The sequence below is a fragment of the Arvicanthis niloticus genome, chromosome 6 (assembly GCF_011762505.2).
Source record: "Arvicanthis niloticus isolate mArvNil1 chromosome 6, mArvNil1.pat.X, whole genome shotgun sequence".
In the NCBI taxonomy this organism is placed as follows: Eukaryota; Metazoa; Chordata; class Mammalia; order Rodentia; family Muridae; genus Arvicanthis; species Arvicanthis niloticus.
In genome coordinates, this window is record NC_047663.1 from 26,727,715 (window position 1) to 26,751,823 (window position 24,109).

Sequence of the window (24,109 nt, forward strand, 5' to 3'; positions counted from 1 at the left end):
CAATGCCAGTTCTCAGGAGGCAGAGGCAAGTGGATTCCGAGAGTTCGAGGGCAGCCTGGACTACATAGCAAGTTCCATGACACTCAGGAAGAGAGAGAGAAAGGGAGGGAGGTTGGGAGGGAGGGAGAGATTGGGAGTGAAGACACTAGGAAGATTATCTATTTGGGTGGAAGAAAGACTGCTTGGAAGGTTGGAGAAAGGAGGCCCAGGAGGGTAAATAAAAAGGAAAATGTTTTTTGTTTGTTTTTTGAGACAGGGTTTCTCTGTATAACCCTGGGTGTCCTGGAACTCACTTTGTAGACCAGGCTGGCCTCGAACTCAGAAATCTGCCTGCCTCTGCATCCCAAGTGCTGGGATTAAAGTCGTGTGCCACCACTGCCCACCTTAAAAAAAAAAGTTTAGCAGAAAAAAAAAATGTGAATGACATTCCATAACCCAAATGAACAAGAATTCAAGGGCTGGAGAGTTGCCTAAGAGGTTAAGAGCACTGCTCTTCCAAAGGTCTTGAGTTTAATTCCCAGCAACCACATGGTGGCTCACAACCATCTGTAATGAGATCTGGTGCCCTCTTCTGGCATGCTGTTGTACATGCAGGCAGAATGCTGTATACAAAATAAGTAAGTCTTTAAAAAATAATCAATATTGGAAGAGCTTTCCCTCCTAATAAACAATTAAATAAGTGAGCCACAGATTTTGAATCTCAGTGTTTGTAGGCATTGTTGGCTTCACAAAGGAAGAGAAGGGCACAGCAAATGAAATTACTGAGGCAGAATATGTACCCACTGTGTAGGGCTTCAGTTCAAACCTCAGCACTGTGTTAAAAAAAAAAAAAAAAAAAAAAAAAAGTACTTACAAAATAGTCAAAATGAGCAGAGGGCTGGAGAGAGCTGATTGGTTAAAATCACAGTGTTGCTCTTCCTGAGGACCTAAGTCTGGTTCCCAGCACATGTCAGGTTACTCTCAGAGACCTGTAACTCCAGGGGATCCAGTGCTCTCTTCTCACCTCTGGAGCACCAGCATACATGTGGCATGGCACACACACACACACACACACACACACACACACACACACACACTAAAAAATCCAGAATGTATGGAAAATTAACATTTGCTTAAAGATACTTGGCATTACACCTATTTGATAAACATTGAGTATTTCCTAAAAATAAATTGTCGGCTGGGCAGTGGTGGCGCACGCCTTTAATCCCAGTACTTGGGAGGCAGAGGCAGGCAGATTTCTGAGTTTGAGGCCAGCCTGGTCTACAGAGTGAGTTCCAGGACAGCCAGGGCTACACAGAGAAACCCTGTCTCAAAAAACAAAAAAAAAAAAAACCAACAAAAAAAATGTCTTTTTTTAAGCTCCATTTTATATCTACATTTGGAAATAAGAAAAAGGAGTAGTTTTTTGTTTTTTAAATACATTCATGGGGCTGGAGAGAGGGCTCAGCTCACTGGCTGCTCTTCCAGACAGCTTGGGCTCAATTCCCAGCAACCACAGAGCAACTTACCACCATCTGGAACTTCATTTTCAGGAGATCTGATGCCCTTTTCTGGCCTCTGGGAGTACCAGTCATGCAAGTAGTACACAGACATGCATGCAGGCCAAACACCCATATACAGAAAACAAAAATCGAAATATAGCTGTTGATTTATTCATCTGAGTGTGTAAGTGTATATGTGCATGGTCATGTGTGGCCACAGTGTACGTGAGAAGGTCAGAAGACAACTCACAGGCATTGGTTCTCTCTTTCCACCATGTGAGTTTGAGGATCAGACTCAAGTTGTCAAGCTTGGCAGCAAGTGTCTTAACCCACTGAGCCATCTCACTGGCCCCAGTGTGGAGCTTGGTCAGAGAAGTCAGGTGCAAGCTGTAGCCACACAGAGGACAAATGGCAGATTGTTGATACTACAGCCTGTAATTTTCCAAGCTTTAAGATGGCATGGTCAGTAAGTAATACCTTAGCAATGTTGGATATTGAGATCAACACACAGAGCAGGTGGTAATTAAATAAATGGTCATGGGAGACTGTCTCTTTTCTTTCTTCAAATAACACACATATGCAAGAAGCCTATTATTTCAAGCATGCTGGATGATGAGCTAGATGAAGAAGTCAGGGGACTCTGTCTGCCTCATACTCAGGTAAGGATGAAGTGCCCAGACCAGTGGTTCTCATTTCAGTTTTTAAAAAATATTTATTTATTTAATGTATATGAGTACACCATTGTTTTCTTCAGACACACCAGAAGATGGCATCAGATCCCATTACAGATGGTTGTGAGCCACCATGTGGTTGCTGGGAGTTGAACTCAGGACCCGTGGAAGAGCAGTCGGTACTCTCAACTGCTGAGCTGTCTCAATAGCCCCAGACTAGTGGCTCTCAACCTGTGAGTCTCAACCTCTTTGGCAGACGTGGGTCTCCACAAATATTTACATTACTATTTATAACAGTAGCTAACAGGCTACAGAGACTTAACAACCTAAGACAGAAGTGTATTACTTTGGAAAATGCATATTCCATGATGGGTAAGAAAGACATTCTTGTCAGAACGACCTAAGACAGGCTCAGTATTGTTTTTTTTTTTTTTTTTTTTTTTTTTTTTTGTTTTTTTTTTTTTTTTTTTTTTTTTTTTTTTTAGGGACCGGGTTTCTCTGTGTAGCCCTGGCTGTCCTGGAACTCACTCTGTAGACCAGGCTGGCCTCGAACTCAGAAATCCACCTGCCTCTGCCTCCCAAGTGCTGGGATTAAAGGCGTGCACCACCACTGCCCGGCCAGGCTCAGTATTGTTAATGAAATAAAAAAAGGGGGGGGGGGCTGGAGAGATGGCTCAGTGGTTAAGAGCACTGACTGCTCTTCCAGAGGTCCTGAGTTCAATTCCCAGCAACCACATGGTGGCTCACAACCATCTGCAATTAGATCCGACGCCCTCTTCTGGCTTGCCTGAAGACAACTACAGTGTACTCATATATGTAAAATAAATAAAGTCTTTTTTAAAAAAAAAAGAAATAAAAAGGGGGGAGAGGCAGAGAGCCTTTGGGGCTGCTTGGCAAGAATCTGACATTGGCCAAGGGCAAGGAAGTAGGCTTCAGGAAGGAATCTGACTTTAGGCTAGAACAAAGAAGTAATTTCAGGTAGGAATCTAAATATTAGGCTAGAACAAAGAAATAATTTTAGACAGGAATCTAAGTTTTAGGCTAGAACAAGAAGTAGGCTTCAGTCATGAAACTGACTTTGGGATAGAACAGGGAAGTTGGCTCAGATATTTTGGTCATCCTGATAAGTCCTTAGAAACAGTGATCACAGGAGTGTTCACAGAATTGTGTTTAATGCCTTGCTTGTTCTTTGACTATTTGTGTTTATTGTATTGCTTGTTCCTCAACTATTTGAGTCTATTGTATTGCTAGACCCTCAACCTAGAACTGACCTTAATACATGCATGTAATTAAAATGGTATAAAAGCAAAAAGGAGGATGGGGATGGGATAGGGGGTTCTAGGAAGGGGAAATGGGGAAAGGGGATGACATCTGAAATGTAAATAAATAAAATATCCAGTAAAAATGTTGAAAAACAAGAAAAAAAGTAGCTAAATTGGAGTTATGAAATAGCAATGAAAATAATGTTATGGCTGGGGGGGAGGGGTCACTACAACATGAGAAACTGTATTAAGTGTTCCAAGCATTAGGAAGCTTGAGAACCACTGGTCTAGACAACAACAAATTAGGAGTGAACATTTAGATGAAAGTTTGATAGTTTCCTGAAGGGTATGAGCAAACAACTGGAGGATTTGAGAAGCTGCCAAGGTGGCTCAGTGGTTAAGAGCACTGGCTACTGTACCAAAGGATCTGGGTTCAATTCCCTGCATGCACACAGAGGCTCATAACCATCTGTGACTCTTGTTCCATGACATCTAACACCTCCTAACCTCCACAGGTACCAGGCACACACTTTTTTTTTTTTTTTTTGGTTTTTTGAGACAGGGTTTCTCTGTGTAGGCCTGGCTGTCCTGGAACTCACTCTGTAGACCAGGCTGGCCTCCAACTCAGAAATCCGCCTGCCTCTGCCTCCCAAGTGCTGGGATTAAAGGCGTGCGCCACCACCGCCCGGCAGGCACACACTTGATACACAAATTCCCTCAAAGGCAAAATACCCATACCCATAAAATACTAACTGCAATAAAAATAATAAAGAGTGTGATGGAGGATGTGGAAATTTTGTGTGGCAGGTCTGGGCTGCAGCAGCAGTCACGTGGACTCGACTGTCTTGAGCAATAAGGAAAGGCGTGGGAGGGAGTCTCGGGGGAGCTGTTCTGAGGGTAGTTCATTCAGTGGCTCACACACTGTTAATTACTTTTCTAATTGCTGTGATGAGATCCCTGGAAGTTAAGGAAGGAGGAGTTTATTTGGGGCTCACTGTTTGAAGGTGTAATCTGTTGGGTGGGAAGAGCATGCTGGGGGGCAGGGCAGCAGGCCTAGGAGGCAGCTGTCATTGCATCTTCAGGAAGGAAACAGATCAACATTGCCACTCCATTTGCTTTCTCCTTGTTTAGTCCAAGACACAGCCGATGGGGTAGTGTTGTCCACACTACTGCAAGTCTTCTCAGTTAAACTTCTGGAAACTCTCATAGACACACGTGGAGGTGTGTTTCTGTCATGCTTCTAGATGCAGGCTAGGGAACAGTCAAAACTTAGGAACTTATGTACCCACTGATCTCATAGATGAGGGACACCTCCATCCATCAGTCCTGATACCTTTAGGTGCTGACTTTTCTTGTTTTCATGCTTGGCACCTCCAGGTCACAAGATGCTATAGGAGGTCCGAGCCTAACTGTCTCATCAGATATGCCAATCAAATGTCCACTTTTGTCACTGGGCAGAACTGTGTCTTTGCCCATTTCTAGGCTACTGACTGGCAAATGGCAAACGAACACCGTTAATACACTGGGACACAAGGACTCAAGAGGCAAACTCCAGCAGGGGAGCTTAGCTTCTAAACCTCATGATTGCCAGTACCCTAGCAAATCAAAATGAGCATTCTCCCCCGTGAGGAAGAAGAAGGGAAGGGAGATTGGATATTGGAAATGGAGCCAACAGGGTCTTTCAGAATGACCCATCTTAGCAAGCTAGTGAGGGGAACCTCCATGAGGAGATGGCATTGAAGGCAGATTATGAAAGTGAGGCATGGGAAGGGCAGAGAGAGGGAGAGCACCTGGCCGAAAAGATCAGTATGTGTGGCGGACAATAAGCAGGTCAGGACTGGGAGGTTAGGCTTTCAGAGAGACTGAAAAAAGAATAACCTAAGGTACCAGCTCCTGATGACTCCTGTGCATGGAAACGAGAGCACCACCAACAGGGTCAGACAGAGGAGTGTGACATGATGACAGGACATCATTTCTGAGAAGTTGATGCTAAACCACACTGCTATTGTTGTCTCTCTGGGGGGCAGGACAGGATGGCAGCCAATGAGAATCTGCCTTGTGGCACTGTGCCTGGAGACAGAGTAGGTGAGGATGAGAGGGCCTTTTACCATCCCAGAAGCCTCCCCTGTGTTGTTCCGACAAGACTTGGATTCCACTGAGCTTTCCCCAAGTCTTCCTTAGGGCAACTGTATATGGGTATGTTAGGTAGCTGTTTCCCTACAGTGCAAAGAACTTGAGGCAGATCAAGCTTGGTCCACCGAAGACATCAGATGAAGATAGCCAAAGTGAAGTGGAAACTTAAAGGTTCCTTGGAAAGTTGGTTTTGTTGGAGCAAACACGTGAAGGAATGTTTAGCTGAAGTGGACACAGGTGTGAAAGACTAAGGTAGACTTGTGAAGGAATGTTTGACTGAAGCAGACACAGGAGAGAGGATGTTCTGCTAAAGCAAGCATGTGAAAGGACATGATGAAGGATTCCTTGCTAACAACACACATGGATCAGTTTGCCTTACATTGCATAGTTGAGCTGCATTTGTCAGGACTCCATAGAGAGAAACCGCACCAAAAACTTCTGGTGGTGTGCTCCAGTTTCTTGCCACTTCAGGTTGATTGATGTCAGCTGAGACAGATGCATGGGCCGAGGCAAGACCTGTGCTGAGGCAAGACTTGTGGAGGACACATGATGTTTGCAGGGTATAACTAGGACTTGATGGACAATGATGGAGGCTGAGCTTGTCTTACTTACAGAGCTAGCCGTGCAATGCTTGTGGGTCTCTCATGTCTGCTGATCTTCAATTTGCTGAGAGAAGCACAGCTAAGAATTTTTCTCGGCATTCCTCTGGATTTCTTCTGCCGAGGCTGAGGTCTGGCTGTCTCTGTTAGGTCATGTCACCACTGCTGATGTGTGTTTGCTATCCTACTCTGCTGAACTAGATTGCTGGTGTATCCTCGGGGTGTTTGCAAGTGAATCAAGCTGCTGCTGCTGACCTGTGAACTGAACTGCTGATTTCCAGACAACACAGACCAGAGTTGCTCCAAAGAACCTTTCTAAACAGGTCCACTTCCCCGTATCCTTTCTTTCTCACTACTTCTGGTGGGTGGTAGGCTAAAAGGAAGGTTAAAGCATTTAACAACCATCATTAAAAACAGGTTTAAAAAAATTAAAGTTACACCAGAGTATAATTTGTGGGTGGGAAAGTGAACCCTAAGGTTACAGCAGGGGAATGAGCAAGCGCCAGTTATTGTGGGCTTGGCAGGGAATCTTTGCTTTATTTTAAGGATATTGGGGAGTTCTGGAAAGTTTTGAAGTACCAGAATGGGTGATTCTTTTAGTGCAGAATAGTGGACCCAAGAGAAATAAATATGACACATGGAATTCCCCAGCAAAAGAACCAGGCAGATAACCCTACCTTGTGGTTCTTGGAATTTTTTAAATTTTTTAATTAATTAATTAATTAATTTTTGTTTTTTGAGACAGGGTTTCTCTGTGTAGCCCTGGCTGTCCTGGAACCCACTCTGGGTAGACCAAGCTGGCCTCGAACTCAGAAATAGGCCTGCCTCTGCCTCCCAAGTGCTGGGATTAAAGGCGTGCACCACCATTGCCTGGCTTAAATTTTTAAAATTTAAAGTATTTTAAGTATTTATTTGATTTTTATTTGTGTATTTGTATGCATGGTTGTGCATGTGTGTGGTGTGTGTGTACAGTTGTATGTGTGTGTATAGTTGTTTGTATGTGTGTATGGTGCGTATGGTTGTGTATGTATGTATGTGGTTGTGTATATGTGTGTGTGTGAATGGTTGTGCATGTGATGCCTGTGTGTGGTGTGTATATGGGTATGTGTATGTGCATACCCATGCACACACATGTACATGGTATGAGGGTGTTTACAGAGGCTGGAAGGCATTAGAGCTGTTGGAAGTGGGATTTTTTTGTGTTGTGAGCAGTCTGAAATGGGTGATGGGAGCTAACCTCTATCCTCTACAAGGGCAGCAAGGACTCTCAACTACTGGGCCATCTCTCTCCCCCTTCATTTTTATTTTGACAGCACCAAGACCTGACCCTAGGACCTCATGTATACTAGGCAAGCACTCTCTCCCTGAGCTATTCTTGAATTATTTTATTATAGAGCACCAGTCTATTTTTAAAGTGATCAAGTTCCTCAAAGAGTTTTAAAATATGAATTCCGTATACTCAAAATAAAACGAGAAACTTAATACTTTGAAGCCATTTAAAAATAACAAGAGTAGCCAGGTGTGGTGCACGTGAGTGATCCGAGGATTCAGGCTGAGGCACGAGGGTCATGAGGTCGGCCAGGGCTACACGTCAACATCCCGCCTCAGAAAACAAGCAACGGCAGGAATGGTGGGACACATCCTGAACCCCAGTGTTAAGGAGGCACAAACAGGTAGATCTTTATGAGTTCAAGCCTGCGCTAACTTAGATAATGAATTCCAGGCCAGCCAGGACCACATAGCAAGAATATGTCTCCAAAAAAAAAAAAAAAAAAAAAAAAAAAAAAAAAAAAAAACCAGCAAAATATCAAACAAGAAACAACTTATGAAAACTCAAAGTCTCTCGAAACTCTTTGCTGAGGAGAGTGGCGTTGTTTCACAGTATTGTGAATCTTGGATTCTTCGTTTACTCTCTGGACTATCATAAGTCAAGTGGTGTCTGGGAAACCCAGGGGAATAGTAGAGAGCTAGATGTGGTGGTATATGTTAACACGTGACCTAAGCTCGGGAGGTGAAGTCAGGAGAACCACAAACTCAAGGCTTGTTTGAGTTCCATAGTGAGACTATGGAATTTCAAAGAAAACAAATAAAATATACAATGAGAGAAGACGGAGAGACTGAGGCGGGACTGACGCTCAGTCAGTAAAACAAGCCTGAGAAGCGAGCTTGGTCCACATAGCATGTATAATTGCATGAGCCCAGTTCCGACGAGATGGAGACAGGAGAATCTTGAGGGCTCACTGCCCATCTACTCTGCTTGAATTAGCAAGCTATGGGTTGAGTGAGAGACCTTGCCTCAGAAAATCAGGTGGGGAGCAACTGAGGAAGTCACCTGACAATGGCCTCCAGCTTCCACACGTATGCACTCACATGTGCAGACACACACATACAGACACTTACAACCCCCGTGCACACACTCATACAAAAGAAGATAAACATTAACTTCTTTTGAAGCTGGCTTCCGACTGAGTGCCACCGTGCTCAGCAGGAATGAATTTAGTTTTACCCTATGGCTCTCTCACAGGTTCAATTTCTTTTTATTGTGCTGTTTTGTTTTTTGTTTGTTTTATTTTTGGTTTTTGGTTTTTGGAGACAGGGTTTCTCTGTGTAGCCCTGGCTGTCCTGGAACTCACTCTGTAGAACAGGCTAGCCTCGAACTCAGAAATCTGCCTGCCTCTGCCTCCCAGGTGCTGGGATTAAAGGCATGTGCCACCACTGCCTGGCAGTGCTTGTTTTTTTAAAACTAATTTTTTCTGTTTTATCTGTAGGAATGTTTTGAATATATATATATATATATGTTGCAGTTGCCTGGTGCCCACAGAAGCCAGAAGAAGGCATCAGACCACCCGGGACTGGAGTTATAAGTATTTTGAGCCACCACGAAGGTGCTGGGAATATAACCCTGGTAGGTAGTTTGGAAGAGGAGCCAGTACTCTTAACCTCAGAACATCTCTCCAACCTCCTATTGTGTTTTGTCCTTCTTCTTCTTCTTCTTCTTCTTCTTCTTCTTCTTCTTCTTCTTCTTCTTCTTCTTCTTCTTCCTCCTCCTCCTCCTCCTCCTCCTTCTAAACCAACCCCTAAATGAAGATCTTCCTCTAGCCAAGTTACATCTGTATTCTGACTTGCAGGAAAGAGAAAACAGAGAAAACAGACAGTAGTGATTTTACTTTTGGCAAATGAAGCAGAAACAGCACATATTTTGTGTCTTTTTTTTTTTTTTTTTTGGTGAATTTTCAGTTACTTGATCTCATGTGGTCACAGAATGGGCTTGATAATGTAGTTTGTGGCTGGACAGCCAAATACACAGGAAGAAAGGATGGGGAGTGGGGGGCTAACCAGTCATCCTAGGGGTCTCACTCTTCTGTGTGAGCCAGCAGACAAGTGACACAATTCAACATAAGAGAAGCAATAGAAAAAAAAGAAAAGCAATAGAAGGAAAGAGAAGCAAACAGAAGCTAACTCAAACAGAACAATGCAAACAGAAAGCTTAGGAGAGCCTGAGACAAAGGCATAGACCATTTGCTGGAATGGACACATTCAGAGAAAGATTTTACTGTTCATGAAACCAGAACAAGATTAAGAAAAAGTGGAAGAGCAGGGCAGTGGTGGCACATGCCTTTAATCCCAGCACTTGGGAGGCAGAAGCAGGCGGATTTCTGAGTTGGAGGCCAGCCTGGTCTACAGAGTGAGTTCCAGGACAGCCAGGGCTACACAGAGAAACCCTGTCTCAAAAAAACAAACAACAACAACAACAAAAAGATGCCTAGGGCTGGGGAGATGACTTAATGGCTAGAGCACTTGTCAAGCAAGAGGAGTAGGGTTTAGAATCCCAGGGCCTACAGAAATGTTGGGTGTGGCCATCTTCCTGTAGTGTGGTCCTTAGAAGGAAGATCCCCTAAACTGAGCTGGCTAGCTAGACTATCAGTATCAATGAGCTCTGGGTTCAGCATGATGTCCTGCTTCAGTAAATAAAGTGCATGGCAGTCAAAGAAGACGCCCTACACAAAACTCTGGCCTCTACACACATGAACACACAGGTGTGCTCACACCTGTACATGTGTTGTCCCATACACAGCTCCCCGTCCCCTCCCCAAAGATGATGCTCGGTCTCACTCATTCATCATGGGCAAGAAGAGGAGGAGGAAGAAGAAGAAAAGGAAGATGAAGAGGAAGAAGAAGAGGAGGAAGAGGAGGAAGAAGAGGAAGAAGAGGAAGAAGAAGGAGGCAACACATGATTTAAAGGAGATATAAAACTCCATTAGCAGATGACATGATTACATATGTAGAAAACCCTAAGGAATACCGAAAGGACTGTTATAACAGTGATTACATTAGAAATGATGGACGATGCAAAAGCAAGAGACATTTGGAAACCAACATTTGAAACTGTCATTTAGGGGAGGCTGGAGAGATGGCTCAGCAGTTAGGGGCACTGACTGCTCTTCCAGAGGTCCTGAGTTCAATTCCCAGCAACCACATGGTGGTTCATAACCATCTGTAATGGGGTCTGATGTCCTTTTCTGGTGTGTCCGAAGAGAGCAATGGTGTGCTCATATACATAAACAAATAAATAAATAAATCTTTAAAGAAAAGAGAAAGAGAGAGAGACATGCTCTACACCTAAGGTCACAAAAGTGCTTTAGCTTGTGCGTTTCTCAAGATATTACTTAAAGGGTGCCCTAGAGCAAAAGAGGAAGAAAAGCTGAAAATGATAGGGTTCAGAGAATAAGACACCAAACAGAGAGGGCAAAGGGCATCCAGGGAAGGGGTTGCTGCACAGGCTTGAGAAACTGAGTTCAGTCTCCCAGAACCTGTAAAAGAAACGTGTGGCTGTGAGTGCCTGAACTGCCAACACTGGGGGAGGGGAGGGCTGGCAAAGAGAGGAGGGACTCTGGCTGGTCAATCCACTTAATGGGTCCACTCTGGGTTCATTGAGTGACCCTCTCTGAAAAAAAAATATGGGTAGAGAATTATTAAGACTCCTAACATTAACCTTTGATCTGCACACACACACACACACACACACAAACATGCACACACATATGAACATATGCACACCAATAAGGTGGAGAATGATTAAGGAAATGACTGACATCAACCCCTGGTTGCCATGCATGTGTGCACAGGCATTCACACACGTACACACAATGTTTGCAATCCCAGCACTAGGAAGGCAGAGAGAGAAGGCTGGTTGAGGCCCACTGACCAGCCGTCCTAGCTTAGTTGGTAAGCTCCGGGCCAGTGAGAGATGCTGGAAAGAAAACGAGGGAGGTCTGGGGAGATGCTCTAGTGCTAAGAGCACTTGCTGCTCTTGTAGAGGTCTTGGTTCGGTTTCCAGCACCCACATGATGGCTCACAGTCTCCCGTAACTCCAGCTCCAGGGTCTCTTCTGACCTCCTCAGGCTCCTGCATGCTTGTGGTGCACACCAACTCATGCAAACACACACGCAAATAATAACCTTTAGAAAAACACCTGAGGTAGACCTCCGGGCCACACATGCATGCATTCATGCATGTACCTGCACACACACACACAAATAAAACAAATAAATGAAGTACTAAGCGAAGACTTTACTTCTATCAGTGTGTGGCTAAGTCAGCAACAGGTACATAGAAAAGGAGTTAGAATTTAAAGAGACGCAAATTTAATTCCTAGGATATGGCCACAGGAAAGCTCTCCGTGTGAGGAATACTCTCATAGTGATAAGAGCAGCACTTCAAAGCTTGACGGAAGTATGTTATGAGATAGCTGCTCTGGGTAAGAAGACCCAGGGAGGAGGGCGTGCATGGGCTCAACATTCATCTCCCCAATGGAAGGGAATAGGTAAATATTGCCAGTGGGGAATTCTGCGAGTAGATTGTGTGTTTATAATTAGAAATGTGAAGGGGACACAGATGAACCAACAGATGAAAGAGGGACAGTGTGAAGCCGGATGTGGTGGCACACAGCTGTAATCCCAACACTTGGAGGGCAGAGGCAGGAGGATCAGGAGTCCAAGGAAGGTTATCCTTGCCCAGACAGTGAGTTTAAGGCCAACCTGAGCTACGTAGGGCACAGTCTAAAATACACACAAATGAAGATTTGAAAGTGCCTGGGAGTCCTGGCATCTACTTATAATCTCTCAGCACTTCTGAGGTTGTGGAAGGGGATGGTATAGGAGTTAAGAAGCCAGGAGTTAGAGTTAGCAAGACCTTGCCTACATTAGTTAGTTAGTTAATTACTAACTAATTACTAACTAATAAAAGTGTGATCTTTGGGAACAGTGAAGGTGGGGTACTCTTCACTCTTTACCCACCTTCTGGAACTTGGTTCATTTTTTAAAATTTTGAGACTAGGCTGGTCTTGCGCCCACAGAGATCCAACCGTTTTTGCCTTCCTAGTGCTGGGATTAAAGGTGTGTACCATCATGGTGGGCTGGAACTCTGAGTTCTATATACACATATACTACACAGGTATCTATCTTTGACAGCAACACTAAAAAGAGGGGGCAAACAAACATAGTGGCCCATGCCTGTGTTCAAAGCACTCAGCAGGCCGAGGCAGGGGGATTATGAGGTTGAGACAGCTTGGGTTATATAGCAAGACTTGGTCTCTAAAAGTGGGAGGAGGGGGAGGAAGAAGAGAAGGAGAGACAGATGCTAAGAAGAAGAAAACAAACAGGAAAAGTGGCACAGCTTTATTTGAATGGAACCCTATCAGTGTGAAAAACAAAAAAAAATATATGTAACCAAAGTTGTTTTTCTAAACTGCTAAAAATAAGCAGAATGTGTTGACTGGATTGATTGGAGTAATCATTGCGTAATATGTGTATATCAAAATAATTACTTACAGCATTGATTAATTAATTACAGAGAACATGCCATGATAATTACGCAGCCCAAGATGCCTATACTTCTTAGGCACAAGACATCTAGCTAAAGCGATTTCTTTCTTCTTCTCTATAATTTTTTTTGGGGGGATCATAAAAACTGAAATAAAAACCATCGAACCTTAAGAAACAGCCGCTGTTAGGATTTTGGCGTCCCTTTTTAATGCATGGATAATTGGAATCCCACGGAGCACCTGGCTTCCGATGGCGCCTCAGTTCTCCCTGGGGAATCCCCTGAATGTTTTTGCAAGCACTGGGGAAGATGACAGAACAGGACAGGAGGAAGTGGCAGTTGAGTGTGTCAGTGATTCTTTAGGGATAGGCAATTAGTAATGAAGTAGGGGCTGGGGGATGAAGCGAGGAAAGGGGAGAGCCCATCCCAGAGGTGCTGGAACCCACCCGCATGGAGGCTGCCACCAGCTACTTTATCTGGTGTTGCAAGGGCAGCAAGGGCGTATTCAGGAAAGGGCACAGGACAGGAGCAAAACCTCCAAAGAGGCAAAAGTGTTGGTTGACTGGGGAGCAAGAGGGGAGGCCTTGGTCACAGAGAGGGGGCGAGGATACAAAGACAGGAGGGTTTGAGGCTAGTGGTAGGAAGTCTGGTGTCTCCATGCATGATAGGCTAAGGTTGAGTAGGCATAGAGGGAGTTGGAGAGCTGGGCAGGTTCCAGGAAAGGCATGAGGCATGAGATGGAAAGAAGCAAGACTTCTAAGACAGGGCAGACTTGTTGGCCCATCTGCACCTGTTCAGGTTTGTGGGTGTGAACAATGATGGCCATTAGGGGAGGTCTTGAAATCCCCTACAGCAATGGCTGGCTCTTCCAGCCACGTGCTGGAGTATGTGTATGTGTGTCTGTCTGTCTGTCTGTCTGTCTCTCTCTCTCTCTCTGTCTCTCAGATTGATCTGGCTGGAGTTTGGTCACTTGTCATAGGACAAAAGAGGGAAGTTGGGGGCAGGAGAGATGACTCATCAGTTAAGAGCACTGGCACTTTTCCAGAGGTTCCAGGTTCAAGTCCCAGCATCCACATGGCAGCTCAAAGCTGTCTGTAGCTCTGTCCTAGTCAGGGTTTCCATTCCTGCACAAAACATCATGACCAAGAAGCAACTTGAGGAGGAAAGGGTTTATTCAGCTTACACTTCCACATTGCTGTTCATCACCAAAGGAAGTCAGGACAGGAACTCACACAGGGCAGGAACTTGGAGGCGGGAGATGATGCAGAAGCTGTGGAGAGATGTTGTTTACTGGCTTGCTTCCCCGGCTTGCTCAGCTTGCTTTCTATAGAATCCAGAATTACCAGCCCAGGGATGGCACCACCAACAATGGGCTGGGCCTCAAGGGAGGACCCTTGATCACTAATTGAGAAAATGCCTTGCAGCTGGATCTCATGGAGGCATTTCCTCAAGGGAGACTCCTTTCTCTGTGATAACTTCAGCTTGTGCCAAGTTGACACACAAACCCAGCCAGTACATGCTCCTGTTCCAGGGGATCTGACACCCTTGTACATGCAGGCAAAACACCAATGTACATAAAATAAAAATAAAATTAAAAAAGAGGGGAAGTTGAAGGTGGAGCAGTTAGAATCTTAGTCGGGCTGTCGGGTAGTAGACAATGGTACCTGTCTGGGAGCCCCCGAGGAAGGGTTGCTAAGGGAACCAAGTGAGTGGGCAAGAAGGACATGAGGCACTTTTCAGGATGTACATGTTGGGAATGATGTTTGGATGGTGATAGTGTTCACTGGGTTAGTCAAGGGACAGGTGGTCACAAGGTGTGTGTGTGTGTGGGGGGGGGATAGCCCATGGCTCTTCAAAAGATTGAGGGCAGTCATTAAAAAAGGGAAGGGGAGATGCTGGCTGACCAGGCTTGGAGGCATCCGCTTCAGAACTGGAGTCCGAGGTGCAGCGGAGGTGACGGCACCCAGGCTCAACTAGGAGTCGCTGCCAAGTCTCTGAGGATTGGCGAGGGTGCGGTGGCGGTTCATCATGGGTGGCTTTTTCTCAAGTATTTTTTCCAGTCTCTTTGGAACCAGGGAAATGAGGATTTTAATTTTGGGATTAGATGGTGCTGGAAAAAATGACAATTTTGTACAGATTACAGGTTGAAGAAGTTGTTACTACTATTCCCACTATTGGATTTAATGCAGAGATGGAGACATTCAAAAATCTCAGATTCCAAGTTTGAGACTTAGAAGGCCATACAAGTATCAGGCCATACTGGAGATATTATTATTCAAACACAAATGCAGTCATCTATGTCGTTGACAGTTGTGACGGAGACCGAATTGGCATTTCCAAGTCAGAGTTAGTTGCCATGTTGGAGGAAGCCATTTTAGTGGTGTTTGCAAATAAGCAGGCCATGGAGCAGGCCATGACGCTTTCCGAAATGGCAAATGCTCTTGGGTTACCTGCCCTGAAGGACCTGAAGTGGCAGATCTTTAAAACGTCAGCAATCAAAGGCACCGGCCTTGACGAGGCAATGGAGTGGTTAGTTGAAACACTGAAAAGCAGACAGTGAATCTATTCACATCAGCGTGGGTGACCCCAACGCTATATCACATCCTCACTGGAACCAGTCAGGTGTACTTCCCGTGACTGTTGGAACTGTGTGAGTCTGGCATATACAGACCTGACTTCAATATTTGTAATAAATATAAAAGACAAGTATTTGGTGAGAGGGTTGGCTTGATTGAATCACCCAAATGGTTTATGTAATGTAAAATATTCCTTCCTTGTTTTCATGTGTTAAGGCATATATTCTATTTGTATGGAATTCTTACTCAAATACAGTTCTATTAAAGAAAGTACACTCTTAGGGGAAACCTTCCCATTATTGAATTAGTGGTTGCATCCTGTTTGTATGAACACTAATATTTAGCTCAGACTCTTCCCCTTAAAATGAATTAAGGCTTTCCAAAGATGAGTCTTAGCAAAGTAGATTAGAAATAGAGTGTATAATCTTCACTGCTTAACTGACTGGTTTATTTTGTTGGCTCACTTTACTGACTTACATTATTTTACAATACTTAGGGTTGTCAAAAGAATTGTATGTATGTTGACCTTTGTACAGGAACTCTGTAAGGAAGGCGGGTTCTGCTGTGTTGCTTTGTCAGGCCCTATACAGTGAGGTGGGGTAGGGTTCAGGGTCAGGCTTGTGGGTCAGAAACTTGTGTCCTAGATCATACTGTATCTGGAAACACCAACCCTGGGAACACAGACACCTAGGTGTGGGAGCACACACCTGTAATCCTAGTACTCAGGAGACAGAGGCAGGAAGACCAAGAGTTCAGCTTTGTGGTGAGTCTGAGGCCAGCCTGGGCTGCTTGAGACTGTGTCTCAAAACAAAAAACCAATCAACCAACCAAAAAGATTCTGCTCCAGTAGTTTCAGATATTCAAAGTAATGTTTATACAAACTCTTGTCTATGCTAGTAAAATAAGGGATACAGTCAGAACGATCCCAAATGGCTGTTTGATGAGTTCACAACACAATACAAAAACTTCACATGAAAGAAATAAAAAGCAATTTTAAAAAGCATTAAAAAAAGGGGGGGGGGAAGGGATTGAGGGTTTGTCTACTATAGGCAGAAGGGTAGGAATGGTAAAAAAAAAATAATGAGAACTAAGGAGATACTTACACCCCGCCCCCCGCCCCCACCCATCACTCCCAAGAATTCGTAAAGGAGACTGCCAGGAACAAGGAGACTTCTGGGAAGGGAGAAGGGAGTTTGAGCATCAGAGACCAGAGCGCTGTGAAGGGGAGGGATGGGTTGGATTGGAGATGTGCAGAATGGTGGGAGAGAACAGGGCCAGAGTGGGAATGGGAACACTGAAGCCAGGGCTTCTCATGGTGATGGGGAGGGGCATTGGAGAGAGAGAGAGAGAGACAGAGAGAGAGAGAGAGAGAGAGAGAGAGAGAGAGAGAGAGACCAGGTCCCCTCTTCTTCCTTCTCCTGGCAACAATCTGGCGTTCTTCCACAATGGTTTCCAGGTCTCTCCTAAGGAGGGTGGCCGATTTTAGGCTCCTTCTCCTTTCCCTGTCTTCTCTGTGCAGTGGGATGAGGACTTGCCTTCTTCACGGCCATGGCACCCAGATACTTGTATATTGGTATGTTTGTCTGCTTGCCCCAGGCTCCTGGATGCCTGGACCACTGCACAGAATGTACCTTAGAATCCTGGGCTGAGCCTGTGCTATGCACATGGGTAGTGGCCCATGAGCGTATCACACCAATGGGTGTTGACGTCCTAGAAGGGTGCTGGCCCTCAGCAAGGGACCTCGGTTATTCTTCAAGTTTTCTAAATACCTCCTAGATGGGGCATTACTACCCCTATCCTCACTGTCTGTGGCTCTCAAGCTCCTACCACATGTATATCACACACCCTACTACTCTACTCTCTCTCTCTCTCTCTCTCTCTCTTTCTCTCTCGTCTTACTATGTAACTCTGGCTGTCCTGGAACTCACTATGTAGACCAGGACAGCCTCTAACTCACAAGGATACACTGCCTCCTGAATGCTAGGATTATAGGGGTGTGCACCACTATACCCAGCTTCCTCTTGATCAATCTCAACCACACACACACATGTTCTTTCAGTCCTGCCCTGTGAGCAGAGAGGACAGTGATGGAGAGAGAGAGAGAGAGAGAGAGAGAGAGAGAGAGAGAGAGAGAGAGAGGCCTCACCAGCTCCTACCATGAAGGTTGGGTCAGTGGTTAGCTTGGGTAGAGGTAGAGGGAGCTGGAGGACTTCCCCCCATTGTCCTTGCTCTGGGCTGGGTTTCTTGCTGTGGCACACTTGCCCTTCTATAGGGTCACCACCTGCACATTGCTAGCTCTCAAGGGACACTGTGACATTACTCTCTCCTGGCCACCACTACTCAGCACTCACAGAAAGCAAAATGCCATGAAGATCACTCCAGGGCACGGAAGTTTGACCCAGCTCCACAGAGAGCTCCTCAAGAGTGAATCAGCTCTTCGGCCTCAAATGTTGGCTCTACCCTTCTCCCAGCAAAGCAACTGTCCAGCTGTGCTCTGCCAGGTCCCGTGCTGGGGCCAATTCAGAAGTGACAGAAGCCAAACTTTTACTTTCCAGGGTCTTTAGTCTGATCCTAACATACAGGCTGGAAAAAGAAGGAAGGGAAGGAGGGAGAAGGAGGTGGACCTGTGTCTGAGTCGGCCCTGGGAATCCACCTCTCCAGATCGCCAAGCCTGAGACCATCGACAAAGAGGTCTCTCAGAGGTCTCGGGCTGCGCAGGGGGAGCAGTTATGGGAAAGGACACTGAGCTCTAGTCAGGAAGCCATGCCACGACACTTGAGAGTTCTGTGACCACAAGCTGCGGGTTTGATCTGTTTCCTCTTATGCAAAATGGGGGTGATGGAGCACCCCCAAAGTGATGCATAGAAGCACCTCAGGGCTCGAGTGAATGCCAGCTAGTGCTGGGATCATTTCCAAGGGCTGTTCCAGCATAGGCTGCCCTCCCTACTGAAGACCTCTTTCTTTTTGTTATCCCAGAGGTGCAGCCCCAGCTGCACAAGAGCAGATACACTGCCTAAGGTCCTGGGAAAAAGTCTCAGAAATGGCATAACCCACCTCTTCCCCAGGGCTGCCAAGCATGAAAAACCGTAAGCTTCTGGATGCGGGGGTGGTGGTGGTGGTGGTGGTGGTGGTGGTGTGTGCTAGAAAGCCTGTCAAGGTGTGGCTACTGCTTACTGCCCTCCAAAGGAAGGGTCAGCAAAGAAGCTGGGGGCCACTTGCAGACCCCATTAGAGAACCGAGAACTGGTTGTAGCCCAGAAAGGGGCTGCATAACCACTGTTGTCACCAGAGGAACCTGGAGTCAGCTTCCCTCTCTCCTCTCCCTCTCCCCCCCTCCCTTCCCGTCCTTCCCCGCTCTGTGTGTACTGGCAAGCACATGTGTGCTTACACATGCTCCTGGCATCTGGAAGCCAGAGGTTGACCTTGGGTGTCTTCTTCAATCACACCTCTACCTTATTTTTGTCTTTGTTCTTGTTTCTTGAGACAGGCTCTCACTATGTTGACCAGACCAGCTTTGAACTCATAGCGGCAGGGCTGCCTCTGCCTTCCAAGTGCTGGGATGAAAGGTGTGTGTCACCACGCTCTGCCATCTTATTTTGGGTTAAGCTCTCCCCCTGAGTCTAGAGCTCACTGATTCAGATAGACTGACAGACCAGCAAGCCCTTGGGATCCTTTTGTCTCCTTCCTGGGATTAGATTACAGGCATGTACAGCTTTTCGCCCAGATCTCATGGTTGAGTGGCAAGAATTTTACCAATTGAGCCATTGCCCCAGGTCCTGAAAACTGTTTTATTTAAAGGTCTACATGACAATGACTGGGCATGTGGCTCGGCATAGACCCCTTGCTTAGACATGCTAGCACATGCTAAACTCTAACACCTAAATAAGTTACTAATGTCATGCTGAACTGAACAGCAGAGGCTCCATGAGTGTGGGTATTCCAACCAGGAGCAACGGGTGGACGAGTGGTGTGGGCTTCTAATTCCCATGGATGCTGAATACTGGCATTGCAAGCACTATGTCCAGCCTGGAGGAGACAGCAGGGTGCCTCTGGTCCACGTGGGCTGTGAGAGGCACAAGTATGGATTGAGTCTCCAAGTCTCCTGCTCCTTGCTGTAAGCCATAGAAGCACTTCTGGTCAGTCCCAGAGGAAGAGAGCATCTGCGAGTCAGCTCACAGCCCTTGTTGAGAGTGACCGTGTCCTCTGTGAGGAAGAATGTCTGTCCAGGGTGAAGGTCACTGGGACTAGGCTCAATTGGGAGATGGATAGAGGGAAATTGATGCTCTAGGGACTTCAGCTTCAAGCCAATGGGGGACCAAAAGCAATGCCCCATGTAGCCACTAGGAGGAGCTAGTCTCCTTGAGTACAGGGTGGCGTTCTCTAGGGATTGGGAGCCATCTACCATAGGAAAGGGTCAATCCCTGGGTCTCGAGGTCTCTTCCAGATACCCGCACCCCCCCCCCCGACCCTGTATGCTAGCTTCTTCTCTCTACCCCACATAGGTTCCACAAAAATAGAATGTGCATCATTCCCAGGTAAATGCAGATTCCCCGTCCTCACCCCAATGTAATCATTTTTTGGGGTGGGGTGGGAAGACCAGTCTCCATTTCTGCATCTGAAAAACATGAGGATTTGTTTAGTCAGATGTTTTCTAAGGCACAATCATGGGAGGTGGGGTTGAAGTTCACCCATTCCCAGCACCGCCATATAACTCCTGGCCGGTGTTGGTTTCTGCAGGTGAGTACCAGTTCCTGGCCTGACTTCATCTTCCAGTGTGAGGATAGTCCTCTGGAAGACATGAGAGGCAGAAACCTTCTTGGGACACTAAGAGGGCATCTGTTGATCTCCATGCTCTTGATATGACCCTCTGGGCCCTTTGCCCAGGGCACATTTCATTTCTAAGTTTAGATTAGGTTTCCAGGTCTCTACCTCAGGTTATCTGCTCCCCAACAAGCCCTGGGCTTCCCTCTTCCCAGTCACCTAAGTTTGCAATCCAGGTGTTCACACGAACTCTCTTGTCTCACGTGTCTCACTACATGTTCATGAAGTCTGGGCAGGCTTTCCCTGAAAATGTCCCCACCCCCGCTGTCACCATTTCTTCCGGAACAGTCCGTCTCCCTGACTCCAGCCTGTCCCCTCTCCGGTCTATCATATCTCTCTGCTGCCAGAATGCTCTCTGAAGCACAAATCTGATTATGCACATTTCTGTTCTAGCATCCCCACTGTAGCCTTGTGGTCTGAAGATGAAGCCAAGTACTAACGAGGCTTCCGAGTCCATTCATGGTCTGACCCTTGCTCTGCCGGCCCAAGCTCATTTCCCAGCATACTCCTTGACCTGTCTGTACCACACTTCTCTCCATGCTCTGATCATCCAGCCTGTGTCCTTTCAGGGGGTCCTGGACTTTGCCTCTCTGCCAAGAAGTCCAGCCTGGACATCTGCCTGGTGAACTCAGACTCCCCTGCGATGGCTGAGGTCAAGGACAAACATTTGTCTTGTTTGTGTCCTCCCTATGTTATGCCCCCCCCACCCCACCCCAAGTTTCCAGACAGGCTTCCCGTTACACATCTTATATTTCTCTGTAATCTGTCTGCCTTCCCCGATAGGCCATAATCCCTATTTATGTATTGTCGTGCCTAACCAGTATTTGATTCGGTGGAGGGATTCAGAACATGTGCTGAGTGATTAAATGCCTGCACAAATGGTCCAGGAAGCCACACGCTGGCTTGTAATCTTCCCTTGTCTCCGCTGAATCCCGTGGAGTTGGGGAGCAGGAAGATGGGCAGATGAGGTGGGAGACACAGGCAAGTAGTGTGGCTGTCGTTGTGGGACCTCGGGCACACAAGTTTTATAAGTCCAAGCATATTCTTCGAAGGAGGGCATAGGCCTCTGCACTGCCATTATCACCTGGCTGGGGGGCAGGGTGTCCCTCCTCACACAGGAAAAGTCAAAGCACTTTTTTCTTGTCCAGCCTTCCTCCCTCCGCACCTCACGGACAGCAGACTTTTCCTTTCAGTCTCAGGGCAATGAGAAGTCCGTGGAGGCTTTTAAGTGAGGAAGTGACATGATTTGATTTCCATTTTATAAAGATTGCTCTGTCTGCTGTGTGGCAAATGTACTGGAGGGGGGGCAGAGTGGGAGCAGGGGGGGGCCAGAGGGAGATGGCACAGAGGGGAGAGAGAGGAGAGAGAGGAGATAGAGACACGGAGACAGAGAGACAGAAAGACAGAGAGACAAAAACAGAGAGAGACAGAGAGATAGATAGAGAGACACAGAGCCAGAGACACAGAGAACAAGAGAGCCAGAGAGACAGAAAGAGAGTGAGAGAGACAGACAGAGAGACACAGAGACAGAGAGTCCTTTCCCAGCTCTCTGGTGTAGAGATCTTGAGAGAGAGAGAGAGAGAGAGAGAGAGAGAGAGAGAGAGAGAGAGAGAGACAGGCAGACAGACAGAGACAGACACATACAGAAAGACATAGAGAAAGACAGAGAGACAGAGAGACTGAAGAGATGGAGGAAAGTGAGCTGGTGGACACAGGTTTTAGAGGGAGTGATGTGTGACTGGTAACTGAGACCTCAGCAGAGAAGGTTCCAGAAGTGTATACAGAAGTATAAGACTTATAAGGGCAGGTTGAGCCAGAGAGGCTGGGTTTGCAAAGCAAGACACACAGTTCTCATGTAGACCACTGACTTACATGGTGGTGGAGATGACAGGTTCTTAGGGAGATAACGGGGAGGGGCACAGTTCTGTCTCTATGAGCCAATCCTTTTGTTTTGTTTTTCCAAGACAAGGTTTCTGTGGGTAGTCCTGGCTGTCCTGGAACCCCATCTGTAAACCAGGCTGGCCTAGAACTCAGAGAGATCCACTTGCCTCTGCCTCCTGAGTGCTGGGATTAAAGGTGTCACCACATCCGGCTCTCAGCCCTAATGCCACTATTGACCACAAAGCTTTTACATGGAAAAACTTGCCCTAAATCTGTCCAAATGAGAGACCTTTTGGTGGGATCTCAGCCTGAAAGTCACCTCGGGCAGGACAGCTTGGACACAGTGACTGTAGAGAAGATAGACATGGGTGGTCACCCACTACAACTCTTGATGGGCTTGCTTTTTTTCTGTTGTTAAACACTTTTCAAAGCTTCGTACAGTTTTCTGATGCAACACTTTCCAGAGCTTTCTCCGAGTCCCATCCGAGCTCTCTGGTACAGAGGTCTTGACAGGTTTTGATGGAGAGAGAGAATCAGCTGAGCACAGGAGATGGTGTGTGTGTGTGGGGGGGGGGGCAGAACCTATGGCTGGAAGAGAGCTCAGAGCAAGAAGGTGGTAACTAGCCACCCCAACCCTGACTGCTGCCCGCTCCCCCAGCTCCCCCAGCTGCCGGGGAGGGAGCTGGGGAGGAAGGAGGCCCAGTGATTAAGAGCTCCGGTTGTCAGGGATAGGGGCCAGGGGGCACGCCCCCTGGGTGACATTTTCTCGCATTGTGTCCTGCGAACAAAAACGAGTCTTATTTGAGGAGCTGGAGTGGGGAGGGGCAGGGGGCGCCGAAGCAGCCGAGTGGAATCGTGGCTCCAGGGAATAGCCATTACTCATCAAAGGCTGGGGCAGCCCGCGTCTTTGTGTGCCCTCCGCAACCCGCCCGTGCCTGGCCATAGGCCCCGGCTGCGATGCTCAGGGCTACGGGCGGAGCTGGGATCGTGTGTGGGCAGAGCCAGCGCTGGCAGCCTGGACTCGGCGGGCTTCCTGGAGGAAGGGGTGTGGAGCAGGGAAGCAGGGAAGCAGGGAGCTTAGTAGCAGCAGGTGAAGCGCTGCGGGCTGGGCTGAGCGGGGGAAGAAAGGACCGGGGCTCGGGAGATCAGGGGCTAGGCAGGGAAGGGGCAGAACCTCTAAGGTGTCAACTCAGCCCCCGGATGGAGTGTCCTGGAGGGGTTGGGGGAAGGGGCCGCTTCCTGCTACACTAGCTATTTTGGGGCCTGAATCAAATCAAATCCGCCGCAGCCCCCAGAGCCCCCAGCAGCTGCGCAGAACAGCTGTCCGGCCACCGAGGGCGAGGGGCGGCTGGAACCGTGCTTCCTGCCCCCCACCCATCTCTCCACTGCCCAAGGGTGTGGGCTGCAAGAGAACCTCTAAGAGGACAGGACAGGGCTTTGGGCTCCAGACAGAAACCGGGCCTCCCCGCACCCTGTGCTGTGTTATGGTTACAGCTGAGATTGGCCTCTCTGTTCTCTTTTCTGCACATTCCCTCTTGGGTGAGCTCCTTTCCAGGTCCAAGCCATGCCTGCCAGAGCAAGGACCCCCCCCCCCCCGCCCCCCAACCCTATCCCTGAGTCCCTTCAGAAGCCCTCTGTTTGTCTCTTGATGAGCTGGGCTTTTTCTCTGAGCCTTTATCCTCAATAACAGCCTGTCTGTCTCTTGCTTTTGCCTCTCTGAGTTTTTTGGGCATCTGTTTGGGGAGCACCTTTTCCTCAAACTGAACCTTCTTCCCGAGGGACCAGTGAGGGTGTGTTCTGAGCACTTCTTTCTGAAGCCTGGTCCAGGTGTGCTGTGTTCTCTCTCTCTCTCTCTCTCTCTCTC

At 47.1% G+C, this 24,109-nt stretch overlaps 1 pseudogene; it reads left to right on the top strand.

Annotated features, from left to right (window-relative positions):
• Positions 1-14,964: 14,964 nt before the first annotated feature.
• On the top strand, positions 14,965-15,528 carry LOC117711434 (ADP-ribosylation factor-like protein 1 pseudogene; annotated as a pseudogene).
• Positions 15,529-24,109: the final 8,581 nt, after the last annotated feature.